Here is a 17,669-nt window from a genome sequence, read left to right as displayed (position 1 = left end):
GTATACAGCCTTTAATTAAAAACGACAAAAAAAGATAATATTATTGTTTTAGTTTAATCAAATTTTAGTTTTCACTCCTATTAAACTATTAGTTTTGGTTCTTGCATTTTTATAAAGATTTGATCTAAGTTTAAGGAGGTGTTTAGATAAAAACTAAATTATGATTTTATAAGTGATTTTATAACATACAAATAAATATATAAAAAATTTATCTTATTTACCAAAAAAAAATTTATAAAGTAATTTTAGATACATCCAAACACCTCATAAGTATAGAGATTAAAACTAAAACTTATGCAAAGTGTAGAGTTGAGATCAAATTCTTATAAAGCTATAAGAACCAAATTTATTACTCCTCCAATTCTGAATATAATATTCTTTTTGTAGTGTAATCCGGTTTTAAATATAAAATCTCTTGGATCGGAGGAGTAATTTAAAATTGTGGGGATCAAAATTAAATCTTCATCAAATTATAAAGACTAATAGTGATAATGACAATGGCAATGATTATTTTTCTCCGGGTATCGCAAATATCCTCCTCCAGTTTTCTGGCTTTAGGGATTTATTTTCGGTGGCCCCGTACGCATGAAGAAGCATGACGAATTGGATGCGAAGCATGGGATTAGGGGGAGCGGGCACTGCTCTTCTCTCCAGGCCTTCCATGGCCGCTCTCTTCCCTTCTGCCTATCAAAAACCCTTATCCTTCGCTTTCCTCAGAATATCTCTCCATTTTCTCCCTCCTTATCGCTTGCTTTCAGCCCCGGCAGCTTCTTTTTCTTCCGTTCCTTCTCTAAATGATAACGACAATACCCCAGATTTTGGTGAGCATTTTTACTCTCATATTGGCACCAAAATTATTTCTTTTTAAGTTCTCTTCTTTCTCAAAATCTTTGTTTGTTTCTTTCAGTAGGGGACGATGACTGCACTGCGGTTTCTGGAAATGGTTCCAAGTTGCTTCTTAAAGGGATGACTTACACTGAGCTTGAAGTATGGTTTGTTTGTCGAAGTTCATTATTTTCATTTTGTTGATACTTTAATTAATTGAAATATGAATTCTCGAGTGTCCTTGTGTGCTGCTTTTAACGTGTCAATGAGACGTGACCACATTAAAAATTTCTAGTGTCAGAATTTTCCTATTCTTAATAATGAAATTATCGTGAAAAATTTGTGGCTGCTGCTGATGAGCTATAACTCTGTGACTCTTCTTGAACAGACCTGGGTCCAATCTCATGGATACAGACCTGGGCAGGCTATGATGTTATGGAAACGCATGTATGGAAACAACATTTGGGCACACCATAGCGATGAATTGGAAGGTTCCTCCCTTACCCCCCCCCCCCCTCTCTCTCTCGAACTAGACTTTGGAAATTGCTAATAATTTCTATAATTTCATATGATTAGGTTTGAACAAAGATTTCAAGAAGATGTTGAGCGAACATGCTGAGTTCAGGGCTCTTAGTCTGAAAGAAATTCACGCAGCATCTGATGGAACTAGGAAGGTTGAACCTATCTTTCTTCATTTGCTTCTCGGATATTCTTACCATATATTTTTGTCTTTTAGATTTCTATGGCTGTAAGTCCACCTGGAAGCTGTGTAGAAGGTCTTAATCATATAACCTAATGACTGCACTCACAATATCTGACACATTGTTGCATTTCTGGAGAGTTGTTGACTATTATACATTGTTGCATTTCTGGAGAGTTGTTGACTATTATACTCACAGGATGTTGCAGATTTTGTTCACGTTGGATGATGGATGCGTCATCGAAACAGTTGTCATTCCTTGTGACAGAGGCAGGAATACTGTGTGTGTTTCAAGTCAAGTAGGATGTGCAATGAACTGCCAATTTTTGCTATACTGGAAGGCAAGCCTTCAGTTGCCTGTTCGAAGCAATTTAATGGCATCATTCGGTCTTCTCTTATATTTGACTGATAGTTTATTATACATGGAATTATTTTGCAGAATGGGCCTTACGAGACATCTGACTGCAGCAGAAATTGTAGAGCAGGCTGTTTTTGCTCGACGTCTTCTTACAAGTGAAGTTGGCTTAATCACAAATGTTGTCTTTATGGTAGGTCTGCAGTAGCAATGAGAATTTCAAAGCATACTTTGCATCTAGATTTTTCATAGTTCAAATTTCTTTTCTTTTCTTTTCTTTTTTTTTTTTTTTCTTTTTCTTTTGAGATGATAAGATGCTACTTTCAGCTTGAACGTCTTTAAATTTGTTCAGCTTGCTATTTATGCTCTGGCGTGTCAATGTAGTGACTGATATAGCTTTTATTCTCAAAAGAAAGTCAATTTTAGATGTATAGATACGTGTTACAATACATGAGCAGATAGTTTTTCCACATGACGCTATAACATACTGTAGATTGGTGATATGCTTATTTTTGTGCCTTCAATTCATTTGGAGCTACAAGTTGTAATTCATGATACATCTGCTTCGACAATTATTTGCATTATTGCTATTCAGACATATGAAGTCATGTAAGATGTAATTATGTCTGAATTTTTTTCCAACTTCTGCACATTTCCTGTCTCTTTTTTCTTATATTTGTTATTCTTCCAGTAACTTTTCCATTTCAGTGTTCTACAATTTTGTACAATCTCATCTAGCACTTCTGTGAATCGATTGATGCTAACATAACTTGTACACTAGATTAGAGTTGGGGAAGGGAAGATTAGGATGAGAAAATCTTATAATTTCTTGCACACTAATAAGAATTGCGCATTTATTTTAGGGCATGGGAGAACCACTTCATAACGTTGATAATGTGATTAAAGCTGCAGATATTATGGTGCATGAACAAGGGCTTCATTTCAGCCCTCGCAAGGTCACTGTTTCAACCAGTGGTCTTGTTCCACAGCTCAGACGTTTTCTTCATGAATCAAACTGTGCATTAGCTGTTAGTTTGAATGCAACAACCGATGAGGTATATTGCTTGTTAAATATTTTTCAGTGGGTTGTAGAACATGAGAAGAAATGATGTATGAAGAAGAGAGGGAGGATTTATCATGCTTTAATCTCACTTGGCAGGTAAGAAACTGGATCATGCCAATAAACCGCAAGTACAAATTGGATTTGCTTCTTCAAACCCTTCGGGAGGAGCTACGATTCAAACATAACTATAAAGTTCTATTTGAATATGTGATGCTCGCTGGAGTTAATGACAGGTTGCATGAACTTCTATTCCTTTCATTCTTTGTTTGGCATATAAAATCTGTGCTTCTTCACATGATTTATGTAACGCTACAAATACCCTACAGTATTATATTGAAGAATTTCTTATTCCACAAAAACCTCACTGATATTTAATTTGTTGTGAATGGCTGGACTAGTATGACATGCATAACTGGTCTTGCCCGTTAATGAACATGTGTAACAGCATTCTTCTTCATCTTCTACTTCTTGTGATCATGAGCGTCTCTATTTTCCAAGGGAATTTACTTCAATTAAAATTTGAGTTGCCATGACGCAATGAATTTGAAATTGTTTGCCGGCATATACTATACTGGTGGCCTTTTTGATTGCGTTCAAGGAGGAATTTTCTTTTTCCTCATTTACATTCATTATTTCCTGATACTTTAATTTCCTGAGTTGGGTTTCATCTTTTGTGCAGCTAAAGAAATATGCTTATAATTATGACTGTTTTGTTGCGTCCATATGTGGATATTATATGCTTAAAATAGTTAACACTGCCTGTCAATGCTTAATGCATGGTGATGAGGATGCAAAGAGGCTTATTGGTCTTGTAAAGGGGATTCCTTGCAAGGTTAACCTAATCTCCTTCAATCCTCATAGGGATCACTGTTCAGACCAACTAATAATAAAAAGAATCCCTAAGTACATATTAACAATAAAAGAGATAATTGTAATTGAGAAATAATTGTTGGGATATAATAGATATTAAGGAAAACCATATTGAAGGTACCTATACTTTTTTTCAATTTTCAATTTGGTACCTATGTGTTTTTTGTTCTTAACTAAATCTTTATTTTTCCTCTATTAACATCATTAATCCTTATGTAGAGACTAAAAATATCAATAGAACAAAGTTATAAGAGCTAATATTACTAAAAAGATAAAATTAAATGTTTAATTAAAGGGAAAAAAACACATAGGTACCAAATTAAAAATTGAGAGAAAGTATAGGTACCTTCAATATGGTTTTCCCTAGATATTACATATCTTGACTTTCAGCCATTCGAATTTGAATAAGGATTTTCCCCACCTTGGGTATACGAAACACAAAAATGTTGAAGAATAAATCCAGAAGTTGAAAAAAAAAAAATGAGAGGCATATCAGCTTGTGGTGATCTTAATTACCAATCAGGTAGCTCAGGCTATTATAGTTGTATGAACAAGCCCAAGCCCAACGGAGACACAAGTTAAAATAACATCAACCCACCCCCCCAAAAAAAATAAAGGGGGAAAAAAAGCCCAACCACCACAAGATCTGAGATCCTAAAAAATAATGGACCAAAGGCCTTTGAGGTACAACAGCGCAGACTTAGATATGGTAAAGAGGAATGTTGTGACCTGAGGCCTCTGAGACTCCAAAAACACAAGTTTAAGCAGACATAATGGAGCCCCAATAATAATTGGACTAAAAAAAAAAGAGCAAGTCTAGCTACATTTGAGGGGGGTTGTTGGAATCGGAGAGTAGAAACCTCACATCTAAAAGCAGAAGAACAATTAAGAGCATCTAAGCTCATGGTAATCTCAACCAAGCAGTTTATGCTATTTTGATGACATGGAGAATCCCAAGACCCAAAATACAATCGCATACACAAATGTGAACAAAAGCTAACCGCAAGTATTTTATCTTCAATTCTACGTGGAAGATACTTCCATATTCTCAGCAATTGGAATATCTGAAGGCACACACTCTTTGTCCACATATTTCCATTCCTCTTTCAAAAAACTGCATATGGTAATTTTACAAGATCCTCAGTTCGTTACTCAAACTAAAGATGAATAAGGAAAAAACCGGCCAACCAAAAGATAGGATATAAGAAAAAAACTGCATATGATGATAGAAAGAATACAAGCAACTACATCATCAAGTTGAACAACAATGTCCAAAACTTTCATCATCGAAATATATCAAGAAATCTCAAATGCTTCTCAAAACACAATGCCGCCACATGTGACGTGCCTTACAAAATGACAGGTAAAAGGCATCCTTTTGTCCCTTGAGTTTTACAAAAGATTCGTTCACGTCCTTCAGGTATTTTGGGTCCATTATATCCTAAAAGGATACATTTGACCAGAGTTTTATTTTCTGTTAGCGGTGTTATTAGTTCCCTTTTCTCTCAAGACTTTATTCATCTTGGGTTCTGAACAATAGTGTTATTAAATATCAACATTTAGCAATTAACTCATGTCTCTTAATTTCCATTGGCATAAATATACGATATTTTCCAATACTTCGTAATAAGCAAGATGCAACATGAGAAGATCACCATTGACTATACTGATATTGATTTGCCCACACTCCTAAAAATAATAAATTTAAAAAAAAAAAAAGTAACAGAATAATGATAATGTAACATGTCCTTGCAGGAGAAAGAACTGAGGACCGGGGCAAAGCATATAAATAATGGTATAAACTATAAAGTTCTCCCGTCTCACCTTTTTATGTTTTCAAAAACTGATCTACTAGAGTGAAGACTCAGAGAATCTAAATGAAGTACAATTGGCCCAGATTCATCTTTTTTCTCAGGGAACGAAATAATGACCAAACTCCAGTGAAGACTGCATGGATGAAACATAAATAAGTACCAGCCATAAAAATAAAAATAACAACAGAGGACATCGTATATTTTTAAAATGCATTAACTAAAACATAATCAGCAGAAAGCTCACATGTAATATTTACAAATCAAGCACAATCAAAAGCAGAAAGTCTCATCATAAATTAGAGCCATTAACCCCTTGCTTGGCTTGAGAGAAAATTGGAGAGGAAAGAAAACTAGAGAGGAAAACATGGAGAGAAACAAGTTTTCCCTTGCTTGGATAGGGAAGAAAATATGGGAGGAAGGAAAAGTGGAGGAGAAAATAAGGTGGCCCCATGTCTTATTTTCTCTCCAAATTTCTCTCCATATATGGAGAGATTTGGAAAAGAAAACAAGATTTCCATGATTATCCCTCCTCTCTCTTCTTCTCCATATTTATTTTCTTTTATTATATTTAAAAAGTTATTCACTTTTTATTTTTAATCTTAAAACAGTTTTTATTAAATAATTTGGTTTTAAAAACATAATAATATGAAAAAATATATAAATCAAATAACTTGATTTTAAATTATTTGATGATGCTAATGTTAGTATAATTTTCTATTACAATATTTAATTTAATTTAATTTTAAATATGATATATTTTGATAAGGATATTTTAGTCATTTAGATATTTACTAATTTTCTCTCCTCTCTATTTTCTCTCATCCATCCGAGCAAGAAGGATGATGATAACTTCCCTCCAGTTTTTCCTTCTCTCTATTTTCTCTCCTCTCATTTTCTTTTCTCTCAACTTTTCTTTCCATCCAAGCAGAGCATTAAGACTCTAAAAGCATCTGCGAACAGAGGGGAAAACCGTATTTTTATCATTCCAAAGATGCTGTAGGGTAGAGAATGTTTACCGAAGGAAAATTATAAGAAGCCCAGGAAACCAGGTATACAATACAAGGTGAATAAACAAGATCCTAAATCAACTCCTGTGACTATGGCTATTTAAATAATAATAAAGGAAAAATATTCTAATATCAACCATCGGGATTTCCACAAAGCATAGGCAACATAACCACCAAAACTTCTAATTTAAATTGCTCCTATCCTTATTTACACTTCTTGCCAACTCTTTGATATCCAATAACCTTTTTTCTACAGAATGTGAAGAATATCTTTAAGCACAAGGGGGAGAAGGATTAGAATAAGGAAATTAGATATTCTCTAGGTGCCAACAGCAGCAGCAACAATATCAATCAGCTTTATCCCACTAAAGCAGGTTGCCAACAGAACAAACAGGCAACAGAAAAGAACAAACCAAAAGGAACAGAAATCAGAATAAAGCATCGCCTTTGAGCATCCACAAGAGGAACATCCCTAAAGAATTATGAGCTGTATCACAAAGATGCAAAACTAAGGCAGCAGATTTCCATAAATAGAAACTTAAAACTTCCACTATAGTCAATGGTTACTTAACATTTGATTCAATTTATTACCTAACTTCAATTAAGAAATCAATTAAAGAAAATCAATCATCCCCCTCTTCCCCCAGGTCTTTAATGGGCAGGTCAAATATCCCATTGAGTATTGTCCTCATCTTAAGATGAAGAGGATCCATTATAACCCAAGAATTGCCAAAGAATTTATTCTCATGTGACAGGAAACAACAACAAAACCTCATCCCACTATGTGGATTACATCACGCCATTGTGTCCTATCAAGAACTAAATCTTTGGATAGATTGTTAACAAAAAAATCTTTCTCAATAATTTCTCATGTGACAGGTATTATCCATAAAATAATCTAAATTAAAAAAGGCAGCCTTTCTACTATTCATAAAATATAAACAAAACTTCAATACTAATGAAAAACCTTACTCCTCATGAATTGGAATTAGAACATATGCCTTGTGAAAAATATTTGTGCCTTTCCACCACCTTCTAAACTTCGCAAAGAATCTGTCTCTGTCACTCCGCTGGATATTGCAATGGAACGTGAGTTAAGTATACACTGAATAAAAGCCAGAGAAAGAAATGGGAGGAAAACAAGAAGAAATTAAATCCAGAGACAATAGTTTATTTCTACTGTCGAGAACTCCGAGATGAGAGTATTGCATATTCCATTTTTGCCCCAAGCAAAGATTCTTTATTAATATGCCATTATCCACTTATTATTTTTAAAACATATTGCTAAACTAATGAGGTAATCCATTTTGGTTTTCAACCTACTCTTTTTAAACACAAGTACGGTGCATTCCTGACCTACTTCTTGCCTGTCAAGCTTCGAAAAATCTACTCCTAAAATAACTATATGACAAGAGTTCCAAAAAACCAGAGAGATGAGGAACCTGCTACAAAACCACAATATGATGATTTTCCAGATGCCTAGAGAAACCAAGAATGTTAACAAGCAAAACAATAGTTGATAGAAACTAGGCCAAAGAAAATAAGTCATAGCACCTATAACTCATCAAATAGTACTGCAACCAGTCAAGCAGCAAGAAGCCTAAAGGTCTTTGAATTGAACAACTCAATTTTATCAGAACGAGCTGAAGTCTGCTAACTAAAAAAAACTCTTAATGCACAGGCACATAAAAAAATTATGCAAGAAAGTAGAAAAAATTAACTACCTTGTAGGAAACAGCCTCTTTAAGCTTCTTGTAGAAATATGTATTGAAAAAATGGTAGTCAGATATTGATCTATCTCTTACAGACGCTTGCTGTTGCAGGTATCTAGTCAAATAAAAAAAGGTCATACATTTTGAGCTTAGAAACAAGAAAAACAAAAGAAGAATTACTAGCACGCATGATTAACGGCGTTTAAAATGACAAGTAGAGCAGTAATCATATGATAACTAGGACAAATAACTGTTCTATTTCTTGAGAAACACCCAATATATACAATTCTCTCCCCCATATAAAAATAGAGGCAAACATCGTGCAAAGTTAAAAGATAACCCAAACACCCTAAAAAATTATTTAATTTCTTTTACTAAAGATATAACTTCTAAGAAAATGTAGCCTATAGTTTTTGTGCTAATGTCATTTGAAAGACACCCATGAATACAATGCATCTCACTGGGAATAAAGCATAATTTATCCTAAGAAACAATAGCTGTTTATCAGTTACAGAAAAAAGTTGTGACCGAAAAAAAAAAAAAAAGGAGTTATAGCAAACAAATTGGCAGGCATACAGATCTAGTTTGGTAAAATCAGGACCTTATTGTCAAATAATCGCAGTTTGGAACCTAATTGTCATTCTCCCTAAAGACTTTTCCTTTGGCTAGTTATACAAAGTGCCAAAATTATTAGCACTCCTCTTACAAGCAACTAGAATAGTCGTCATGGGTCATTTCCTCTCAAGAGCTTAACTGGTCAGGAGAAAGCCCAAACACGATTATAGTTTTATTAATATCTCTAACATGCCTTCATCAGAGAAAGTTGTTTGAGCTTGATTTTTTGAACAAATAACAAGCCCATTATACCTTGTGCCAAAATTGGTTTGCTAATGATGAATGACATGACAAGCCTCAAATTCTTCACCCCTTGGCCAGATGCCACATCAAGTGCCATCATCCCCAAAGATTGAGATATTAGAAGATGACCCATGAATCATTTCATTAATAATAGAGAAATAAGAAGGGCCCACACACACTTACCGAATGTAGAAGTTCATGATAGTCGAAGTTAAAAAGCCTCCAGGAGCGAGGCAATCTATGTCTGCGTAGCAAATTTCAACACATTTCGGATCATCACTGAGCCATCACATAAAACAATGAAAATGTCATGCAACAGAGAATAGATGAAACAACAAATTACAGTCAAATCAAATCCTTTGGTATTGTTCTTTTCGCTGTACCTCGATGGATAATATATCTTAGCTTCCTTCAGGCTGAAAAGACACAATGAAATTTATTAAAATTTCATAGACAAAATGTCATAATGGAAATCAGAATAATTAGATGAAGACATCAAAGTGATGAAATTCTCATACCATTCATCAAGTTTGTTTTCTTGACATTCTTTCTCCAGAATAGAAGTTTCATCCTCATCATCAAGAACAATGGCCTGACCCTGCTTAAGTTTTATAAGATCTCAATTATTGACAGATCATTAACACTCTTATAGTCAAATTGGGACTTATATCACCAGTAAACTGCTGTAGCTTGGGATATAAAAGATATTATAGATGTACCTTCCTGGACCTTGAATCATCCAATCGAATTACCTGAGATGGATCCTTCCTAGCAGGTGGGGGAAAATAACGATATAATGAATTAATTCATTCAAAAAATCCAATTAGAAACAAAAACTAATATATATTATTGCCCCCACTTCAGCTCAAGCAGAAAAAGAAACCCTAGTAATGATTTCATGTAAAAATGATGATAGTTAACCTTTGCCTGAGAGTAGTAAATCACATGTGAGAATTGGGAGGAGGAAATAGCCACCTTTGTATCACAAATCAAGGATCAATATCAACCAAGAAAATAATAAAGGAAGATACGACCAGACCCTAGATGCAAATCTATGTCAATTTTTGCATTTGAGATTAAAGCATGATTATTTCCACCTCTCACTTAAAAAGTCTTGTACCCACAATCCACACCCCTTTTGTAGCCCATACTACAATTGGAAATTAGTCGAGGACAAAACTTGTACTCAATACCATTGGAGAGATATTAGATGAATGAATAAATATAAGTTGAATCATTTTCACAATTACTTTATTTTTGTTGATATCCTCGTTAAGGACAAAATTTTAAACTGTTAGTGCATATGTGCACTAGAAGACTCTCATTTAACTTGTAAATTGGCGTACAGTGAGAGGTCAGTGCATTAGTTGTGTCAAAAAAATACTTTCCCAGTGAACTAACATGGCATTTTTGCTCACATTTCAGGTAAGCAGCCCGACGCTTTCTCAATGTCATGCAGAGACCGAGTGGTTACTTTGCGCCTTTTATCATTTTTAGACATATCACGTTTGGAAAGATTGCCTGCATACTGATCACCCTTTCGTCCTTTCCGTAAAAAGTCTTCATTGTCTCTAACCTTCTGACTGTCACCATGCTTAATAAGTGACAAATCTTTCTTGGATGTATTGGCTGTCCCACAACCGATCTGGCTTAATTATAGTTAGTTAAGCAACAGCAAGAAAGTTAGAGGGGATGCATAGAAAAAATTGCCCATGATAAAAAGGAACTTACCTCTTCAATTTTTTTAAAAAATATAGATGTAAATGAGGGTTCGGACTGGGCTTGAGATGCTAAATTCCCTTGTCTCGAGCCATCCAACACATCTACAAAATAATTCAGTTTCCTCAGATAGGTATGATGATTTACATACAGCATGCTTCAAAAATAAGAGGTCCAATGCTCACGTTCATAATCTGACGCTACCCCTTTTCTCTCTCTATCAACTAAAAAATAAAATAAACCCATAAGGTGAAATCAACACGACTTCCCTCTCCTTTTCCAAAGAATCGTTATATAATATGATCCACAGCTCAACCTATAAATACCACTCCTCATCAACAAGCCAAAATGTATTAATGCATTAATGTGTTAAGATAAAATCTGCAACAAGTTTTATTATTCACAAGCCATAAAAAAATGCAGCTCATTCCTTAGAATTCATGTTATACACAAGGAAAAGGTCTTTTTGGAATAGAATTTGGAAAGAATCATTCATCAACACTGTCCCATATTAACCGATTTTTGATAGGCATCTTCTTTAGGTTCCCTGTTGGTAGCATTTAACAAGCTTGACGAACAACCAATCCATTCTTTTGCTCACAGTTAATAAAATCGGTAACATATAAATAAATTCTAAAGGGAAAACTTAGATGCAGTTCTTTACATCTTTGCTATCAAGTTTCTAAATTAAAACATGACAAGTGTATGGTTTTAACAACTTCCCATCACACAACTGGGTTTTTGAAGGAAAAAAAATTACATTTTACAATTTTAATCGAGAACTTATTAGCAAAGATATAAAGAATTACATCTAAATGTAGTCTAATGCTAAATGCAAAACACCATCAATAATATAGACATGCACAATGGCCATTGCCACATGATGATGCATAATACTAGAACCTCACCGATGGTGATTGAGGTTGTAGCTTTTCTGGACTCCTCACACTCATCAACTTCCTGTTCTAGAGAGGAAAAAGCATTAAAGCATAAGTATGACAAAAAAAAATGCAGCCCAAAGAATATGCACAGATTAATACTATCAGCTGTATATTCAAATTGACAAAAATATAGTATAGACTAAAAATTCTACAATAATATTGATCTCATAAGCTTAGTAGGTAATCTGCAGTTCCAATTTCATCATTTTTTCCAATATTGATAGAGATATTATTATGCATGGTATAGAAGTTGCATGGCATCAAGAGTCAATTGCAACCGCATTTTACCTACTAAGCTTAAAGGAAAGTTTTATTACACTAATTTAATCTAGCGATGCAAAGATGAGGATGTCAAAATATATGGTATGGTCAAATAAGACATGATCCATAATGTTGGTATGAGAGGAAAAATTGGCATTACATCTATTGAGGAGAAAATAATATAAGATTGATTAAGGTGGTTTGGAGATGTGCAAAGAAAATTGCTAGAGGCACCAACAAAGAAAGTTACGTAAATGGTCTTTAGCACTACGAAAAGCAAGGAAAAACGAAGAAGAACACATACAGAAGTGATCGAACAGGATCTCATGATGAATAATATAACTGAAGAGTTGGTTATTGATAGGGCGTAATGGCATCATGTAATATATATTATTGCCCCCACTTCAGCTCAAGCAGAAAAGAAACCCTAGTAATGATTTCATGTAAAAATGATGATAGTTAACCTTTGCCTGAGAGTAGTAAATCACATGTGAGAATTGGGAGGAGGAAATAGCCACCTTTGTATCACAAATCAAGGATCAATATCAACCAAGAAAATAATAAAGGAAGATACGACCAGACCCTAGATTGCAAATAATGTCAATTTTTGCATTTGAGATTAAAGCATGATTATTTCCACCTCTCACTTAAAAAGTCTTGTACCCACAATCCACACCCCTTTTGTAGCCCATACTACAATTGGAAATTAGTCGAGGACAAAACTTGTACTCAATACCATTGGAGAGATATTAGATGAATGAATAAATATAAGTTGAATCATTTTCACAATTACTTTATTTTTGTTGATATCCTCGTTAAGGACAAAATTTTAAACTGTTAGTGCATATGTGCACTAGAAGACTCTCATTTAACTTGTAAATTGGCGTACAGTGAGAGGTCAGTGCATTAGTTGTGTCAAAAAAATACTTTCCCAGTGAACTAACATGGCATTTTTGCTCACATTTCAGGTAAGCAGCCCGACGCTTTCTCAATGTCGTGCAGAGACCGAGTGGTTACTTTGCGCCTTTTATCATTTTTAGACATATCACGTTTGGAAAGATTGCCTGCATACTGATCACCCTTTCGTCCTTTCCGTAAAAAGTCTTCATTGTCTCTAACCTTCTGACTGTCACCATGCTTAATAAGTGACAAATCTTTCTTGGATGTATTGGCTGTCCCACAACCGATCTGGCTTAATTATAGTTAGTTAAGCAACAGCAAGAAGTTAGAGGGGATGCATAGAAAAAATTGCCCATGATAAAAAGGAACTTACCTCTTCAATTTTTTTACAAAATATAGATGTAAATGAGGGTTCGGACTGGGCTTGAGATGCTAAATTCCCTTGTCTCGAGCCATCCAACACATCTACAAAATAATTCAGTTTCCTCAGATAGGTATGATGATTTACATACAGCATGCTTCAAAAATAAGAGGTCCAATGCTCACGTTCATAATCTGACGCTACCCCTTTTCTCTCTCTATCAACTAAATAATAAAATAAACCCATAAGGTGAAATCAACATGACTTCCCTCTCCTTTTCCAAAGAATCGTTATATAATATGATCCACAGCTCAACCTATAAATACCACTCCTCATCAACAAGCCAAATGTATTAATGCATTAATGTGTTAAGATAAAATCTGCAACAAGTTTTATTATTCACAAGCCATAAAAAAATGCAGCTCATTCCTTAGAATTCATGTTATACACAAGGAAAAGGTCTTTTTGGAATAGAATTTGGAAAGAATCATTCATCAACACTGTCCCATATTAACCGATTTTTGATAGGCATCTTCTTTAGGTTCCCTGTTGGTAGCATTTAACAAGCTTGACGAACAACCAATCCATTCTTTTGCTCACAGTTAATAAAATCGGTAACATATAAATAAATTCTAAAGGGAAAACTTAGATGCAGTTCTTTACATCTTTGCTATCAAGTTTCTAAATTAAAACATGACAAGTGTATGGTTTTAACAACTTCCCATCACACAACTGGGTTTTTGAAGGAAAAAAATTACATTTTACAATTTTAATCGAGAACTTATTAGCAAAGATATAAAGAATTACATCTAAATGTAGTCTAATGCTAAATGCAACAACACCATCAATAATATAGACATGCACAATGGCCATTGCCACATGATGATGCATAATACTAGAACCTCACCGATGGTGATTGAGGTTGTAGCTTTTCTGGACTCCTCACACTCATCAACTTCCTGTTCTAGAGAGGAAAAAGCATTAAAGCATAAGTATGACAAAAAAAAATGCAGCCCAAAGAATATGCACAGATTAATACTATCAGCTGTATATTCAAATTGACAAAAATATAGTACAGACTAAAAATTCTACAATAATATTGATCTCATAAGCTTAGTAGGTAATCTGCAGTTCCAATTTCATCATTTTTTCCAATATTGATAGAGATATTATTATGCATGGTATAGAAGTTGCATGGCATCAAGAGTCAATTGCAACCGCATTTTACCTACTAAGCTTAAAGGAAAGTTTTATTACACTAATTTAATCTAGCGATGCAAAGATGAGGATGTCAAAATATATATGTATGGTCAAATAAGACATGATCCATAATGTTGGTATGAGAGGAAAAATTGGCATTACATCTATTGAGGAGAAAATAATATAAGATTGATTAAGGTGGTTTGGAGATGTGCAAAGAAAATTGCTAGAGGCACCAACAAAGAAAGTTACGTAAATGGTCTTTAGCACTACGAAAAGCAAGGAAAAACGAAGAAGAACACATACAGAAGTGATCGAACAGGATCTCATGATGAATAATATAACTGAAGAGTTGGTTATTGATAGGGCGTAATGGCATCATGTAATCCATGTTGCTGACTTCACTTAGTGGAATAAGCCTGGCTGTTGTTGTTATTGACTCAATGTATTATAAGAGTGCTTTAAGTAATCATGATGAAAGTTGTATGTGCTACCCATAATACATTATAGTATAGCAGTTAGGTCTTTAAAGTAACAACATATCCTTGCAGAGATGAAAATGATGAGGAGTGAAATGTAAAGAATGAAGTTGAAGGCCAGAAAATTGGGTGAAGAAAAATCATCAAGGAGCACACTAATCTAATTACACGATGATGGAGACAGGACCAATGCAGTTTTGGGGAAAACAACATTAATAAGCATTTGATATTCATCAAATTGCAGAGTTGAGCTTCCAAAAGCTCCCCATTTGAGAAATAGCATGAACTATCAACAACAACAACAAAGGCATAAAGCATCATTATACAAAAATAAAATCCAGTGACCTACTTGATCCTCATGGACGACAACAACTGCAGTGTCAAAGGCATCGCCCACATGTTAGTAGAGAAGGCACTAAACTAAAGCGTAGCTGCATAGTTAAAAATTTTGTAGACGAAAGCAGTAGCAATCATGCAACAATATAAATCCTGCACTTAAATGTGTGTGTGTGTGTGGCGAGCAAAAATGCCTACTGATAATGCCCGTTTGCCCCAGGAAGCGGATTAAAAATATTTATCCCCCTTCAAGGAGAAAAATACAACGGAACAGCTACCTCAGTTGAGCACCATAACACGCTTTTTATCAAAATCAATCACATGCTTAGGCTTTCATAATAACAGGCACTTATTACGACAAGGATGAAAAAACAAATAAATAAAGTAAGCAGACCTTCTCTGGGCGTCTCCGTTCTCTGCGACGTAGCTCGTCTTCATAATGCTTTATGGCGACTCGAAGCTTCTCGCCTTTATCCGGCAAGTTCTCAGCAGTGGCCTCCAAGGTGCGTAATTTGCTCTGATACGACTCTGCAAGCTGGTGATCGTTTAGATGCCGCAGGTCCTCAGCGAGAGGATCGACTTCCGTACGGGAGGTCCGTTGGAGTTCAGTGACCGAACCGGCGACGAGCATAGGTGGTGGTGATCCGTTATCGTGGCTCGGCAAGAGCTTATTCCAGTCGAGGTCCAGGCGACGCCCCTTTGGGTTGCCGTCCTCCATCCATCAAACGCAGAGATGGCTCAGTTCCCCCGAGCCGCTGATCGCACCCAAGTCACAGGCTGTCCTGCTGTTTTTTTTTTTTTTTTTTGGGGTTGGGTTTAATGCGCACTTGTGAACTTGTGGCCCGACGTTTTTCGGCTCGCGCGGTTTGATCTGTATATGGATGAAAATCAAACATATAAATATAAAATCTCAACCAAAAAAAACAATTACTAAAAAATTTTAAAGGCAAATGACAGAAAAAGAAGCTAAAAATTACAAATCTCAAATCAGATTTGGTGACAATCTTATTTGATATTGATGAGTATGAATTTGTAAATGACAATAAATTTTTGTTAACATTACTTGATTGATATTTACAAAATTCCAACTTCTTTTTTTGTCATTATCCCAGATTTTAATTACAAATTTATTTTGTAATAATTTTTCTTCTTTAAAATCCTTATTATAATTTTCTTTAAAAGTAAACTAACTAATTTATAAAAACAATTGTAAAAATGTATAAAACTACGCAACCCGATTTTTAAACTTTCAAAAGCTAGCCCAATTAAAAATAAACGGCTTTTTTTACGCAAATCCAAGTGGGCTGGGGTAAAAAAGAAAATTGGAAATGGATTTTAATATGTTTGGTACAATTGAAAATTTAAAGGAAAAATGACAAATAAGGAACTTAAAAATTATATAATCTCAATTAAGGTCCTTGAGTTAACAAATCCTAATTAAGGAACTAATTCCAATATAAGATTTTGAAATTCAAGTAAATAGAAAATTTTACCCTCAACTGTGGAGGAAAAAAATCAACAGCCCCCTCACTCAAGAACCTGCAAGCCGATCACTAGCGGCCCACGATGACGACTAGTCGTCACGCCTCAATCGGTGGGAGGAACATTCGAGTGGTTGACCATTAGTGGGAGGAGTATTTTCTGCGAAGCAATTAATGTCTAATAAATTGTAGTCAAAACAGATACAGGAGTTGTGAATGACTTTTCCAGTAAAAAATTGTTAATATATGATGAAGTATGGTCAAATCAGTATAAAAGTTATGAAGTTACTATGTAATGAACTATAATCAAAACTAATACAAAAATCGTGAAAGACTTAGAGCCTGTTTGGCAAATAGGGGTGTTCACGGGACGGATCGGGACCGGGACAGGCCCGTTCCGGTTCCGTCCCGATGAACAGTAACGGGACAGATTTTTTGTCCCGTGTCCCGGCCCGTCCCGGGGTTGTCCCAGTTCCGGTCGGGACGGGACCGGGACGTCCCGAATATTTTTTATTTATTTTTTATTTATTTTTTTATTTATTTAAAAAAATCTGATTTTTTAATTATATTTTTTTGAGCTTAAATCTTATAAAAACATCTTTTTTATTTGTTTGGGCACTCTTAAACAAAAACTCAAAATATTACATATAATAGTTATGAAAAACTCTAAACAAAAGCTTTTAACACAATAAAAACTTGCTAAAAATTCTAATCATCAATAATATCAAATCATTAACAAATATAAAAACTCTAAATAAATATATCCATAGTTCCATACAATAGTCTC

The 17,669-nt window shown here is 34.6% G+C and overlaps 2 pseudogenes; one reads left to right on the top strand and one right to left on the bottom strand.

Annotated features, from left to right (window-relative positions):
- Positions 1-573: 573 nt before the first annotated feature.
- On the top strand, positions 574-3,889 carry LOC114756982 (dual-specificity RNA methyltransferase RlmN-like; annotated as a pseudogene).
- Positions 3,890-4,467: 578 nt separating this feature from the next.
- LOC114756998 (ubiquitin-like-specific protease 1D) lies at positions 4,468-16,185 on the bottom strand (annotated as a pseudogene).
- Between the last annotated feature and the right edge of the window lie 1,484 nt (positions 16,186-17,669).

Source organism: Neltuma alba, unplaced genomic scaffold, assembly GCF_004799145.2.
Source record: "Neltuma alba isolate B1F8T4 unplaced genomic scaffold, ASM479914v2 tig00010556_pilon, whole genome shotgun sequence".
NCBI lineage: Eukaryota > Viridiplantae > Streptophyta > Magnoliopsida > Fabales > Fabaceae > Neltuma > Neltuma alba.
The sequence above is the reverse complement of the archived record's forward strand: the minus strand, read 5'-3'. Positions and strand labels throughout refer to the sequence as shown.